Consider the following 15,798-nt stretch of genomic DNA (forward strand, 5'->3'; position numbering starts at 1 on the left):
GGGAGCGTCTGAAAATTATTAGGCCAATTAAAAGAAAGGCTGAGGTTTAATTTCATCTGTCAGGCTACAGCACTGGTTACTATCTTGTCCATATCTCAGCTGATTTAGTTGCTATTGTAAAGGTTTTTGGTCCTTCAAGTTTAGCGAGCCATGAATATGGTTAAACTTCATACTCATTTACTAACAGAAAAAAACTAGCAGCCAAAATAACCTTCTGTTATTCTGAGATATAAAAGGCTGCTGAAACTCTCGTTTATGGAGTCTGAATAAAACATAAATAATCTGCTGTAACAGCAGTGCACTAATGTGGCTCTGGCTACAACCTCAAAAGTCCAGCTATAGGACTTTTGTTCAATGTGCTGTAGTTGCTTTTTTGCTTAAAGCCCTGTGAAGCTGCTGTACTTATTTGGTATACATATATGTATGAATGGAAAACTAGCTCCACTTCAGCTGATAAAACCGTGCAGTTAAACACAAAATACATGCAAAAATGTGATTTAGGGACTGTGTGAAAATTATTGGGGTCTGCAGCCAATTATAGCTGGAGAATATGACACCATCACAACTCACCTTGGCTGTAATAACCAAAAGTGCACACTGGGTATGAGACAGTGTGTCCTAATTTCACATACATAATCAGAAATCCAACACGAGAGGAACTGGAATAACAAAATTATGCAAACAAAAATCTGTGGAACAAGAACTACAATGTTAAATTTATATTACACATTAAGGCGCACCACCCAGACTCCCCTGGTTGAGCCGGTGACCCACACGGGTCATACTCCCCACTTCCCACCGCTTTCTTATCATTTTCTGCACCGCCCTGTTTAATTAAGGCTAAAATGCAACCCCCCAAAATATTACACATTTAATACCCTTTCAAAACTTCTTCTGTTAAATTTTAGAGCAAAGTTGGGTTGCATATATGTTTGCTCCTATACTGGTATCCTAGTTTAGCTTTCGGATGATTTTATTCAGGTGGGAATAAACCAACAAAAGTTTGAATAGAAAGTTTAAACTTTTGCAAAATGGGAAACGCATAACCCTCGCCAATATGTGATCCCTTTCATCTCTTAATTTTCCCCACCGGCTCTTACCCTTACATTTTTGGAGAAAAAAATATTCTCCCAGCAGCGGCAGCAAGAAAACTCCAATCATCCTCATGTGATTCATAGATAAAGGCATAAATGTAGGGTCTATACTACTGCTCCCACTGACCCTCGGACACAGGTGGTCTGATTTTGTACTTCATAACCAGCAGTCTGATATAAACCAGTCTGACCTACAGCTGTACCTCACAGATATTACTAACCAGGGACAGAGAGCCTCGTCTTCCAATTACAGGCTGAGCTTCAGGCTGTGGTGCAGCCTGAAGCTCAGCCATCTATGGAGAAAGCTAAGACAAGGCTGTCAGAGACTTTAATAAATGTAGGGAACACTGCATGGGAAAAGTGTTGCTGTCTCAATAGAGTGACACAGACAAGCCAAGGCTGTCAATGGAGCCCCTAATGACAGAGTAAGATAATGACAGACCCCAGTTAGAATCAGCAGGAAGAGGAAGATCAATCTGCAGCCAGAGAGGGAGGGATGGAAGGAGGGGGACAAAACTGTGGGCTCTTTCTTTTCTATTTTCTCACTTTTAGCTCATCTCATACATATCTTTCTGCTGCAGCTGGCTCGCATCGTGGCGGGGCAGCTCTGCATTAAGCGCACAGTGGATCAATAGCCATTACAACTCCCTCACAGCCTGACACATCGCAGGGCCACAGTTGACATTTCACTCAGGGCTGCATTGATCCCCAGTGCACAATATTCCAGCCCCCAGTTAGTAGCCGAGCCTGGGGTCTGGCTGGAATTGAAAAGTGAGGGAGGGGGGTGTAAACCGGCAGAGGGGTGGCTAACCAGCTGCCCGTGCTACAAGTAAACAGCACACCCCTTGATGCATTCCTCGTTTTCAATCTTCTGGTTTTCCTGCCACCACTGGCAATCCGAGAGGCTGTATCAGAGGATCAAAGCTTGACCTATGTGAATTATTTATACATGCGCCAGATCAGTGTATACAGCCATGCTGACATGGTCGTTGATAGCATCTTAGCTTTCTGCTGACCAGTGGAAAGGCAAGGGAAAAAAGAAGGGAAAAACCCCTAAAATAAGCATTTGGTGCAATTAAAAAGTGGGAGTTTCCAAGAAAGCTTATTCAAAATAAACACGAAAATAGCAGACAACACAAAATTAGACACAATTTGAGTTAATTTCTTTTTAATTGCCTTCTGAGGCCCAAGATGATATCTCTGTGGTTAGTTTAACAAAACGCTGAATTAATATTCGGGCAGTAGCCACAAAATGTTCCTGCTAGGAGCTTGTACAGTACCAACTCAAGCTACGTACATGCAATACTTCCAATAGGACACTCTCTTTCAGCACAAACCCATGTAGTCTGGATTGTTTGCATCACACGTGGTGGAATAATAATCACCTTTTTTCAAAGAATACATCATCTTTCCATGGAAGTGTTTGCTGTGCAGCTTCTCTGAAAAACAGAAAACGCGATCTTCTCATGACTCCTCCGCGGGTGAACAGTGCCGCTGTGTTTGATTTCTAAATTGCAATTGATAATTGAAAGAAAGGGGAATTCCAGGGTAAAATGACTACGAGAGATTTAATACCTGTCAGGTGTAGTGTGACCACATTGTTCACAGTAAAGATGATGGAAAGAACAGTTCTATACGGAAGGGGGAGGAAAGCAGGATAAATCTTCTTTCTCCTACAATGGATTTCATGTGTGTGTGTGTGTGTGTGTGTGTGTGTGTGTGTGTGTGTGTGTGTGTGTGTGTGTGTGTGTGTGTGCGTGCGTGTGAACAAATCACATCTGATATTAAAACCCCATCATGTCTGAAATGATATCATTGAGTTACATTGCAGGGGTTCATGCTATGTGTACATTTATCTCACAACTTATTTTAATGTGTTAGGCAGGATTAAAGGTATAATCCCAAAATTAAAAATTCCCTCCCACCACAGATTTACCACATGCCCTAATGTTTATAAAGTTTACACCGTGAAAAAGTGTGTCGATAAACTTCTCAGCAGCAAGAGACGTGTACCTCTGATTCACATCCTCTTTTTTTCTTTTTCTTTTTTATGCGGACTGCCATACACATACATGTTACAAAATCTGTGTTAATAAGAGAGAATGAGACCAAAAAAAGGAAAGTACATGAAGATGAGAGCGGGTGTTGTTCAGTCACAATGCTCTCAACATGAGATGATGAGCTGAGGGGGGCAGCGGCTGGGATTGTGAAGCCACAGGTTACCCTGTCTGCACGACCCTTGACAGCAGAGAGACACCGGAGCCCCGCGGGCTGACAGAGGACTCTCCCCATCAGCACTCATATAATACCGCTTTGGCAAGGACTCGCAAGTAAGACGAGGCTACACCCGAGAGCCGCTGGCAAGTTTCCAAGTGGTTTATGGATATATGCCAAGGCAGAGAATAGCCCTAATGTTTATGGAGTGCATGTTGTTTAAATTATTAACTGTCACGAAGAATTAAACACACATGCAAAACTGTAATATCTCCCATGATAAGTTATTTAGAAATTAATTACAGATTTGCACAATTGCACAAGCATTTTCTGCAAGGAACATTTCAAATTCAAATTTCCCTCAGAAGCCTGAAGGCAACGTTTTAGTCCTTTCTTCTTTTAGTCCCAGCTTTTTTGTCCTGCTCCCAAAGTCACTTGTCTGACTGGTCAATTACTATGTTTTTCTCCCCCACAGCCTCACAAAGTCAAATAGATGCTTTCGTAGCTCCGTTTTATGACAATGTTTGTGTGAATTATTCAGCCTACGCTTTTATCAAATAACAATAACTTGAAAAACCCTAATGCAGAAATAGCAATTCAGGTAGAAACTCCAGCTCTCTTTCATCCATCCGTCTGCTTTCTTGGAAAAAGAAATCAACAATCCTCCCCACATCATTGACGTCTGTTATTCGTGGTTGCATTGTGAAGGAAGCACACAAAGCTTCACAGTAGCTAGCGAGACGTTGTATGTGTGTTTTATATTAAGAGCTTAAGGGTTGAGTTTCACATTGAAGATGACTGCTGAAAGTCAACCTTTTGGACAGAGAAGGCAGCGCTCCGCCCTGGCTTTGCTCAGAGGAAACACCTGCAGAGAGCAACACATGGTGGTTTGCAGGGAAACCTCCGCTGTCTGTTTTGCACTGATGAACTATTTCCAAGTAAAGAGGACTTGTTCTGAACATCTGTAGCTCTGGATATTGTTTAAATGCACCACCAGGGAAAGCCTGACAGAAAAGCAAACAGCAGTTGTTGATGGTGGTTTGCACAGAGGGCAACGAGCTATGGTTTTGGTGTGCAGCAGCTTGGCTTCTCAGTGCTGTGTGAGAAAGTTTTCTCCCTCCTTGCAGCCTGGATAAATTAGCCCCAGAGCCAGAGTGTGGACAGCAGCTGGAGTGCAAGAGTCAGCTCTGGCAGTGGTGATAATCAACAGGGAGGATGTGGAGAGAGAAAAACCCTGAGGGAGGAGGGGGTGGCGAGGTTGGGGGGGAGGTTGTAGCTGTTGTGATCTTACAGACCCAATCAGAACCCCAAGTAGAGCCGAGGCCTCATGCAGTGTAACAGCACACCATCGTGCTGCAGCACTCAACATCCTGGACACAGAGCAGGTCTCCTCCCTAACCGGCTGCTTAACCCTTTCATAGTGTGTGTGCGCGCCTCTCCCCCGGCCCCCATTCGCTCATCACTGCGCTAATCAGCCTCAGAGACAGCAGCTGCAGGGAGCCCCTCTCCTAACCTGGGCTGGAGAGGCTGTTATACTCAGCAAGAGGAGGGCAAATACAGAGCTTAGTGTTCTCAACAGGGACCGCAGAGCATCCACATGTTCCACACTGGCTGCTCCATCCACTGTGTCACATTCAGTCATCAGATAAACCATGTGAGCACTCACTGGGGCTCTTTATCAGAGGGCAGAGGTGGAACATGTACTTGGATCCTCACCTGAGTAAAAGTCATTATGTTATAATGCAGTAGTATTAGGAATTAATATATTGGTGTTGCAATATAGCAGTACTAAAAGATATTTTATTGGTATCATAATGATAATTACATAGAATAATATCTTATTTGTATGCTTTTGCACAGTCAGTGTTACAGACTCAGTGTTTATTCACCAAAAACGAGATAAAACTCATAACAAAGAAAGTTAAAGATGAATTTTACTTACCAAAATATCAGTATATTTTATAGTTTCTAAAGCGATTTCAATAATATTGTTATTGTTAAAGGGAAAAAAAGCCCTAAAATCATGTTACTACTGTAAAAAGTAAGCAGTGTATCAAAGTGCATCAAAAGAAAAAACATATGTAATGCATAATCAAAATCAGCTTTATTGGCCAAGTATGTGTACACATACAAGACATTAGGCTCTTAACAGACAACAGAATAGACACACAGAAAACAACAACATGTATAGCATATTTATATATGCAATGCTGCAGCAGTGCAGAGTGCACAAATGCACAAAAACATATTCAATTTGCACTGACCAAAAAAGTAGACACTGAATTAAACAATGAAGAATAAAATGGGTAAGCCCGTGCAGACGGTAACTAATTAGATAAAACTGTCGTCTGGATTTGTAATTTAAGTGAAAGTGATGCAGTTTGGTATTTGATTGGAGATTTAATAAATAGAATATCTAATAAAATATATGATTGTGCTGCTATGAATAGCAGTAAACCTATAGAAAATAAAAAGCTACATTTTATCTCAACAGATATTATAAATGCACTATGGCAGGGACATAACTGGGCTAAAAAATAAAACAAAATAAAAGCACAAAACTGTGCACAGCTTTTCAGACAGTCTGAAAACCCATTTTCTACATGTTAGTGCTTGAACAGAACCCAGTTATGCTCTTTTTCCTTAAAGAATACATGAATAACCGCATTACTGGTTCACTGACATGTTTACGTTGGAGCTAATTTTAATATCCTTCCCGAAAAGTATAATGCATAACATGCACTTTTGTGTACAGCATTCCCTTGTTAAATATAAAAAAATGCGGCATTCTCATGTAAACTAAAAATACCTCGGATCTGCGCTGAAAGCTGGGGTTTTATGATGGCCTTATTATCTGTCTCTTTATTGGACAGCTTGAGTGGCCACAGATCCGCTATAAATCAGGCAGAGTTTAAATAAACCCCTGATGAATGTTAAGGAGGAAGAATAATGTACTGTATTCCCTGGAAGTCCCGACAGTGCTGGCAGTTATGTCTTATCCTCACTAAATCAGGACTGCAGGTCAAGCCAGCTCAGAGGTTGCACGCGACCAGTGATTCATCAGCATGTGCGTGACACCGGGACATGATGGAGGGTTTGGAGGAACGTCCGGACAGGTAGGGTCAGAGCCAGGTCTGATTACACAGCTGCTGATCTTCCACAAGAACCCAGAGACAAACCAGCACCCCATTCCTGCTTCAGTCCTTGAATTCATCCATCCAGAGTCAGACTGATAAAACAGACCCAGGCCTCAGATGCTGCACAACCCACTGCTTTGTGGTCCAGTGAACAAACTCTCAGATTTGAGGTTTGCGTTCTGTGGAGCGGTTTGTATATGTGTCACTGTGTAAAGGCAACAAACACATTCAGAATTTGCACAAATGAATTACTCACAGCCTCTCCACAAAGTATAGACCGAGAACTATCTCTTCCAAAGGACTGAATGGTATTGGTAGAGCCGATGCAATCTCTGAAGCCCAGCTTGACATGACATGAAGCAACGATTTTATGTTGTCTGTCAAATATACAGGAAGAAAAAAAAATCAATGCAGCCTGACAGCATTACATAAAGAGCCTTTGTGCCTTGATATTTCTTTTCTGCCTGTGTACTTTTGTCTGGGGTGTAGCGAGTCATTCTCGAGGCCCAGGGGGAGCAGAGCTGGCAAGAACAATGTGGGAATCCGAGGAGGCAAAACTGCACATGTTGTCTTTTTTTTCTTCTTCTTCTCCTCCACAGTTTATGCTGGGACTCCAGAAGAGGCGGCATCTTTACAGACCATTTCATCCGGCAACATCATCCATCACGGCAGACAGGTTAGGCTGCACCTTTAACACAAATCCCCGACGTGAACCCGGAATTCTTCGGAGATGAAGACGTTCCAAACAGAGGATTAATGTGCAGAATTAAGATCAAATCAGTTTAACACAACGTTATTTTTGGCCATTTCCAAATGCTCGACATTTACTTTCCTAATCCGACTCTCTCTCAGTGATGCCAAATGCATTTTGTAAATCAACAGCGATCCCGTGTATAAATTGATGAATTTAAATTTAAGCGCAAAACTGTATCAAGCGCCCGTTAAATATAATGAAACCAGGTGCATCCATCTGCACACAATTAACTGGAGCTACAGTCCATATTTACAATTTCATGGGAATATGGGAAAAAGGTTTTTAGGGGAAACTGATCAAGCCCTTAGTACACCAGCATCCATATAATCTGATTATGGCTAAAAGCCCAAACTTAGCCACGCTCTCTAGCAGAGGTGACAAAGCTATGAGAGCTACTGCCGTCCCAGGTGCACCCAGGAGGACTGAGGTTTCTGTTAACACTCCAGGCTTCAACCTTCAGAGCTTCAGCCACAGCTGAATGAGGCACTGCCTCCCACTCTCTCCCTCTCGCCCAGAAGAGGATCAGCGGTGGCTTAGAGCTGCCCAGGCAGGGAGATGAACAAGTGGGGCTTTGAGGAGCCCTCTGCCAGTCAGCCGGAGAGCTTCAGGCCTCTAGCCCTCAGGGGTTAACCTCTCAGACTGCCAAGCAAAATACTGCAAGAGGCTCGCAATTACAGAGACAGTCAAAGGCCACACGCAATTTCCAGAGCTATTTACACAGTTAGAAGGCCCCCCCTCCAGACCTGCCAAGAATAGGCAGAATTAAGATGGCAGAGAGAGGGAAGGTGGTCTTTTAAATACCCTTTGGCCTCTTATGGCTGTAATTCATTCACAAACCAACTAATGGCTTAAACAAATAAAAATTCTCCTCGCTTCATATGAATTATACAGCATATATGAAACACAGGAAACATTTTAAAACGCATTTTCAAAATAAAGGCACTCACACACCGAGTAGCACCTGTTCAATACAAATAAATAGTCCACCATAAATACGATATACAAAAATGTCTGATATATTTTTTTAATTTTTGCTATGTGAGCGGACATAATTAAAGGACTCTGTGATATTAATTACAAAAAAACCCTAATTAACAGATAATACCAAGATAATTCATAAAGCGGCTTTCACAAAGGCCTTAAAAGGTAGTTCCCCAAACTGAGAGCCAGGACCTCAAATGGGTTTCAATGCACATCACACAAGACAGTGAGCAGTTTTCCAAACATCTTTGTAATGCTGCTCTTTTTAAAACTTTGAGTTGTGGAGGAATCCTGAGCTGTAAAGGTAGAAACAGTCATCATGACGTCATGGTGACTGATGGTGACCTTTTTCCAAGCCTTGATCTGAGTATTTTGCTCGTTGCCTGAGGCGTGGATGCTACCAAGAAACTGAGGATACTGCACGCTTAGTAACAACTCATCTACTTATATCTTAATATCTCTCTGTATCTCTCTATCTACACACACACACACACATACATATATGCTTTATTGTTTGTTTTACTTTAAATAGCATCATTTACAAAGTGAGATTAATCCTGTATTAAAAAAACAAAACGACACACTGCAAATGAAAACATATTAGGGAAGTTTTCATAGATCAGCTGAGAATTTGAGTAATTTTCTCATACTATCAGATGTCTTTGTGCAGCGGAATTAACTACTATTATGTATAAGACACTTCCTCATTGTCTTCACTATTTAGACCCAGAGCCTGGTCTGTTTATTGCTCTTTTGCTTCAAATAGGGTCACAGGCCAATAGGTCTTTAAAAAAATGAATGTAAGCCACTGCTCTTACTAAGATACTAACATAACACAGCCCATCTTGAAAAAAAAAACTCACCCCAGTTTTGAAGTCAAAGTTTCTAGAGTGATTTTTTTGGATGTACTGTAACATATTGCAAGCTTCCCGTTACCACCCTTGGTCCAAGTACATTAGTCAGCAGACCAATTAATGGGCTAGTGTATATGTTGGTTGTGCAGTAAGTCCCAAAAAAAACAAAAAAAGAAACTGCTTCTTGGCGGGTAGGTGCAAGAACACCGCACCCCCACCCCAGTAACTGCTCCACCCTCCCAGGGGGCCCCAGCAGCCTCTAACCCGCACAGCTGTTCTCCAGGTCTAGAGCCTCTCCAGAGCCCAGCAGTTCCTCCTGCTTTGGGGACCGCCCGCCTGCCCGGGGGGCAAGGAGCTCTAATAATAACAACAACATCCAACATGCAGGCCCGGGGTCAGACACAAACCGTGACCCTCCCCATCACAGCACCAGAGCCTGGACAGGAGCCAGGACACAGAGCCCCGCTGCAGCCTGGGAGAGCAGGGTTAGGAGAGGTAAAGGGTGGGTCTGTGGGTGGCTGGAGCTTTCAGGTCTGCTTTCACTTCCTGCTTAATGCACCATCATCATCATCATCATCATCATCATCATCTTTCTGGGGATGGAGGAGGCTTTGGATAGATTATGGTTGGAGGCAGTAAACTTGAAAATGTGGAAGCTAGATGATAAAATGTTATAAATGCAGCTAACTGTTGGGAAACTAGCAGCAGGGTAGAAGCTTCTTTTTTGCCTCAGCACCTGTGTTTTGCCGTGGCACACCCCCACATGCAGCACTAAGCTGCAAAAAAGTATCTTAAATGAGTCAAGAGGCAGAATAATATCAGTCCATGCATATCAGCAGAACTTCTAGGAGACCCTGAGCTTCAACACTCAGTCAGACATGGTAGTTTACATCAAATAAAACCCATGTACTTTTCCTTGTAAACGAAAACAGAACAAATTCCTGCTCCAAATAACAATCCCGAGTTTACTTTCAAGCGTTCAGAACTCCTCCCCAGTCAGGTCTTACAGGTCGGCCAACAGTGCACTTACGGTTTCTCACACACTCCATCCGAGGGGGAATACTTGGCCCTAATTAGCACCGAGCATCTGGCAAATGTCAGCGTGGCTCTGTGTGCAGCATTCCTATTTACTTAGTAAGCTTGACTTCAGATGGAACAAACACAGCGAGAGCTTTCCAGTGCTTCAGGTTCTGGGAGTGCTTTGGTATTGCACTGTGAGTGACATACAGTATGTGCAATGCAAGAGCGGTCATCTCATTATCCACAGTTTCTTTTGAGGTTTACTGAGCATTCCTCATACCACTGCAGGGCACACACACACACACCATACACACACACCGTACACTCACACTGACGTATCCGTTACTACGTTAGTACACTAAAAAAAATACCTTTCATATGTGTTTGTTTAATTCTCCCAATTGGACTTTGCTACTGATTTTGAATGTGTCATTATGAGATTTGAGAACCTTCTTAGAGGTCTTCATACCACCGTTGTTATCCAATTCAATTCCTTAAGTTTTATATAAAAAGTTGAGGGTTTCTTTTTTTTTGTCTTTAGCCAAATAATAACATTAATTTCCTGTTATGACTCTGAGAAGTTGTTTAAACTGACAGCATCAAACAGGAATCCATAACCTCAGCTCAGAAAACAACCTGCCCTCACAAGTTTGGCCCCTACTGGTGTTATTCCTAAAAGCCACCATTCCCTTTTCCCCCTGTTTAGACATAAACTAACCACTGATCTCCTCGGGCACAAATTGCATATCAAATCTATGACAGCGCCCTCAAGGTTTAAAGCGTTCAAACACGTAAACACCCAGGTGAAACCGAGTCTCCCCCGTGGAAACGACAAAGACACGTTCACAGCAGCTCAGCAGTCACCGAGAAGCTTCACCGCAGCAGAAGACAAGTAGAGTTCAGTCCGCTCGGCTTGATCTCGGCCCCTGATCTCCAACTTGACGTGATTACACAGAGGCTTCCTGTCTCCTCGGCCCCGATAGCATCTCTGTCTGACTTCTCGCTCGCCTCCCACGCGGCTCTGTCCCAACCTCAGATAGCAACAATTACAGCCTAATGGGACAGTTTAAATTAGAAAACTACATCTAGCAAAGCACATGTTCATCCAGCTCCGCAGCATGGCTCATTTAAGAGATTAATACTCAGCCAGGTCCTGCAGCACAAGAAAGGCACTCTTAAGAAATAGCAGCTTTAGTCAAGGGGGCCATTCATGTGCAGATCAAAACATAAAGCCTGCAGTTAATGTTGATTTTTTTTTTATAGGAATAACTAACAATTAAATCCTCCATGCTGTGCATAACACTGACACATGAATGTTTCCCGTTCTTCCATCTAATAATTACTCACAACTAATTTTGATTTAAAACACACGCTGAAAATTGGTCTTCCGTGGATTTCCAACAAACAGCCCAACTTCCTGCTAGATGCTGTTATGTCATATTTTGGTACCACAAATGGAGTAAATGAAGACCGAATGCCACAGCAGGTTCCAGTCAGTGTGTGATAATATTTAAAAAGCGTAGGGTCATTTGCATTTCCACAAGTCAATTAAAACCAGCGCAACAGAAAGAGAGGAGGATTAAAAACAATGCGATAAATTAAGCCTTTCAATAAGCTACATCATCTTTATGAGGCTATCAAGAAGATTATTCTGCAAACATGCATCGCTTGTGACAAAAATAACAAGCCTCGTCACGCAGCTGTCAATCACGACAACAGCATCCACCACTTTATGTACACCAACTGATCCATTTTCATGTCATCTGAATAGAAACCCGGAGTAAAGCACGCTTGATTTGAAGTGCACCATGATCCCAATTCATTTAGCCGACACATGTAATCACAACCACAAGCTCTGGTCCTACGCAGATGGAAATCAATTACCATGCATTTCGGAAAAACCACTGTCAGCTTCCTGGGATTTATTCGTCTGATGCCGTTTGTTCTGCAGCATTATGAACGCCGGCGGACATTAAAGATTCCCCGTGTGAAAAACCTTTTCAACTGTTGCCGCTGCTCATTTCAAATTTGCTGACACTAAAGATGATTTGATGAAACAAACACTGTTTAAATCTGCACTTAAACATGACCAATCACGTCATGTTTAAGGAGAGGGGAACCAGCGGACTGGACTCCGGGGACTTCTGCTACAAAACCCATCAACAGCAGTACTTTCATCACATCCTTCACTTGAGCAAATTACCATATCAGCAGCATGATCTGAAAGCAGTCCAAGAAACCACAATATGTGCTTTCTGACGCACAATTAAAAGATGTCAAACTTGGTTTCCTTTACACTGTTTTGGTTCTGGCTGTCAACGCATCAAACATTATCTTAAAGAGGACTCATTTAGCAGAGAAAAGGGACTGGCCAGGTTCACTGGCGGTGACGAGGGGGCTCCGTAGCCTGGGGGTATGTGGGTAACCAAGGAGCACAAAAGAAATGGATACCCGATAAGAAAAGCAGCGGTGGTGGGAGAGGGTTGGGGGGGTGGGAAGGGTTTGGGGGGGATTCTAACTTTCCTCCCTGGCTCTCTCCTGGGAACCTGGGGGCTAAGACGCTGGAGCTCCTCCACGCAGGTATCATATTCAGCAGGTCCTTCAGTACAGCTGGGCTCCGGTCCAAACTCCCTGACTGTCTGCCTCAGTGGAGAGAGGTACAGGCGCCATAAGGTCACAGTAGCACAAATGCCAACAAGTGAAACTAAATATTCAAGTCAAGCTTGATACTGTTGTTGTTATTTCACAGAAGAACTGGCAATAAGCCTTTCTGCCTGCTTTAATGCAGGTTGCATGCAATTATTTGCATGATTAAACATGATCAAGAGCAGCAAGGATATGCAAACATTAATGCACATCAGTTTTTTTTTTCTTTTTATCCGGTGAAATATGAAAAGTGAGAGAGGGGAGACTGAAACCCCTGAGACTTTCAGACATAAATCAACCTCCCACATCTCCACTCTGACGCAAACAGGCTGTATCCCCCCCCTTACAAAAGCACGGCAACCGAGGGCCCACGGCTGGATCCACGGTAATAGCTTCGACTCCGGCAGAAAGTGCACTGCTTGCTTCAGATTTCAATTCACTGCACCCGAGTGGCCGATCGACTGCAGAGGGTGAATAAACTGGAATAGAAATGTTGGATACCGCACGTTAGTCTGGACTATGATGACTTTGATATGTATATATATGTGTGTGTGTGTGTGTGTGTGTGTGTGTCAGCTCATATGGCTTCAGAACTGACCTGAACTGAAAACTAGGATTTCAACATAAAAATTCACTTCAATAAAAAAAAACACAACACAGAAAGTGTCACTATCTGACCTTTTGTTAATTATATTCCAGTTGGATTGAGAGTAAATGAGAAAGAAAACTAAAATTAGTTGCTGATTTGTATCCAAAATAGTTCTCTCTCCAAAATAAGTGGATATTTTTTTTCTTTTATAAAAACGTGTTAATCTAAGCGAGGAGTGATTATTGGAGCTTCAGCTGAAAAACAATAACGATGATTAATCAAATACTTTCTTCAACACCAGTACAACCATGATGTGGATTTCCTGTTCCGCCACTTCCAGAGGTGCTCTGCTGGATTGGGATCTGTTGACTGCGGAAGCCATTTGAGTACAGTGAACTCATTGTCATGTTCAAGAAACCATCATTGTGGTCATGAAGGGATGCACATAGTCAGGTAGGCTTTGGTAGTGATGTGTGGCGTCATCAGAAATGACCTTCTGCGTGTTTTGGTAGTGGCCAGTGGTTATTTGAGTTACTGTTCCCTTCCTATCAGCTTGAAGCAGTCTGACCATTCTCCTCTGATGTCTGGCATCAACAAGACATTTTTACCTGCCACTTACTGGATATTTCCTCCTTTTCTAACAATCCTCTGTAAACCCTAGTGATGGTTGTGTGGGAAAATCAAAGCAAATCACCAGTTGAAATACTCAGACCAGCCCATCTGGCACTAATAAGAATGCCACATTCAAAGTTGATTAAATCACCTTTTTCACCCCATTTTGATGCTCACTTTGAACTTCGGCAGATCGTCTAGAGCATGTGCCTAAATCCACTACGTTGCTGCCATGTGATTGCATGATTAGATATTGGCTTTAAAGGAACGTCTTTTAATAGTGGCTGATGAGTGTAGCTTAGCTGGGCTCTGTCTTATCTTAAACTCACCCAGCAGCACTAAAATCGAGCATTTGTGACTGGAATATTTCCTGGTGAGCATTTCCTTAGATGCACTTGGTCTAGTAAGTGAAAATGCATATTTCCCAACATGCCACAGTTTCCTTTCTACCGAATCAGTCTCCTCTATACTGCGTCATGACGATGCAGACATGCAACAGACATCAGACCCAGGATAGCATAATTAAGCTTTTCTAAACTCAACTGTGTGGTCTAAAGGGTCAAAAGAGGTTTCACACCCTTCTGACAACTGCAAGGGGCCTGCAAATCCTCCAAACCGGCCACATCCACAGCAGTTTGTTGCCCTTGTCCATCAGATATGTGAAGCTGTGAGCATGCTGTGAGAGTCTGACAATGTCTGAAAGTGGAATTAATGAGACAGCATACAAACTCACTAAACAGTAATGCCACTTCCCACTAGCAGGTCAGCCGGCTGAGCTTATGCAGCGCAATGCAAAATGTGCACTCACAGCAGAAAAAGCAGAGAAAACTACAGTGAGATGAGGCCCCTCGTGGCCATGAGTGGATTCAATCAGTCTGAATTAGAGGATGTGAAGGGTTCCAAGGTTTTGTCTTGTTTCAAGAGGAGAGAGGGGGAAAAAATTGAAAATTGACCTGGCAGCCTTCATTTAGCGACAATGTGCTAAAGTATTTTAAAGTATGATGGGTATTCATCACAGTGATCTGCACAAGCGGGGGCAATACAGTGGCACAAAGGTTTTCAATTGAAAAGCATAATACTCATTAGTCTCAACACTCAACATCAGCACCAATCAGAAGTTGCATTAGCTGTGAGAGGGTGCCTGGTCAAAAATCCCCTCCCCCCCTTACACGGATAACAACACACAAGGGAAAATGAATTAATCAGGCAAGTTGCGATCTATGATATGGCATTAGAGAGGAAAAACTGCAGATTTTACACAAGTATATAGAAAGGCTGTTGTTAACTTTCCTTACTAAGTTCCACTGATGACATATTTATAAGGTGGAAACTGCTTTACAAGAACAAGAATGCATCACTACTGAGCATAAGATTATGATGAAGGGGGGTATGATAACACAAAATGATGAATACACCCCTCTATTTAGTTTCAAAGCTGAAAATAAATAAGTGCAATTAAATAATGCAACCAAGAAGAACAGAGCATTAATCAGAAGACTGGGAATTGCTTGAGGATGTGAAATACAATTATTACGCCTTTGAAAACACACACAGTGAGGAAACAGTGTGGGAGTCTGTCTCTGTCAATCCTTAGAGGAGACCTTCGTGCTTTCCTAGAGTTATATGCCAGAGGATCATATCACAGATTTCACAGTTCACACTGCTATAAAAGCTCCGTGTCAGGCCGTTTTCTCTACTCGGAGCGATCGTGGCTCAAGAGTTGGGGGTTTGCCTTGTAATCGGAAGGTTGCCGGTTTGAGCCTTGGCTTGGACAGTCTTGGTCATTGTGTCCTTGGGCAAGACACTTCACCCGTTGCCTACTGGTGGTGGTCAGAGGGCCCGGTGGCGCCAGTGTCCGGCAGCCTCGCCTCTGTCAGTGCGCCCCAGGGTGGCTGTG

The sequence above is a fragment of the Maylandia zebra genome, linkage group LG16, assembly GCF_041146795.1.
Source record: "Maylandia zebra isolate NMK-2024a linkage group LG16, Mzebra_GT3a, whole genome shotgun sequence".
Classification (NCBI taxonomy): Eukaryota; Metazoa; Chordata; class Actinopteri; order Cichliformes; family Cichlidae; genus Maylandia; species Maylandia zebra.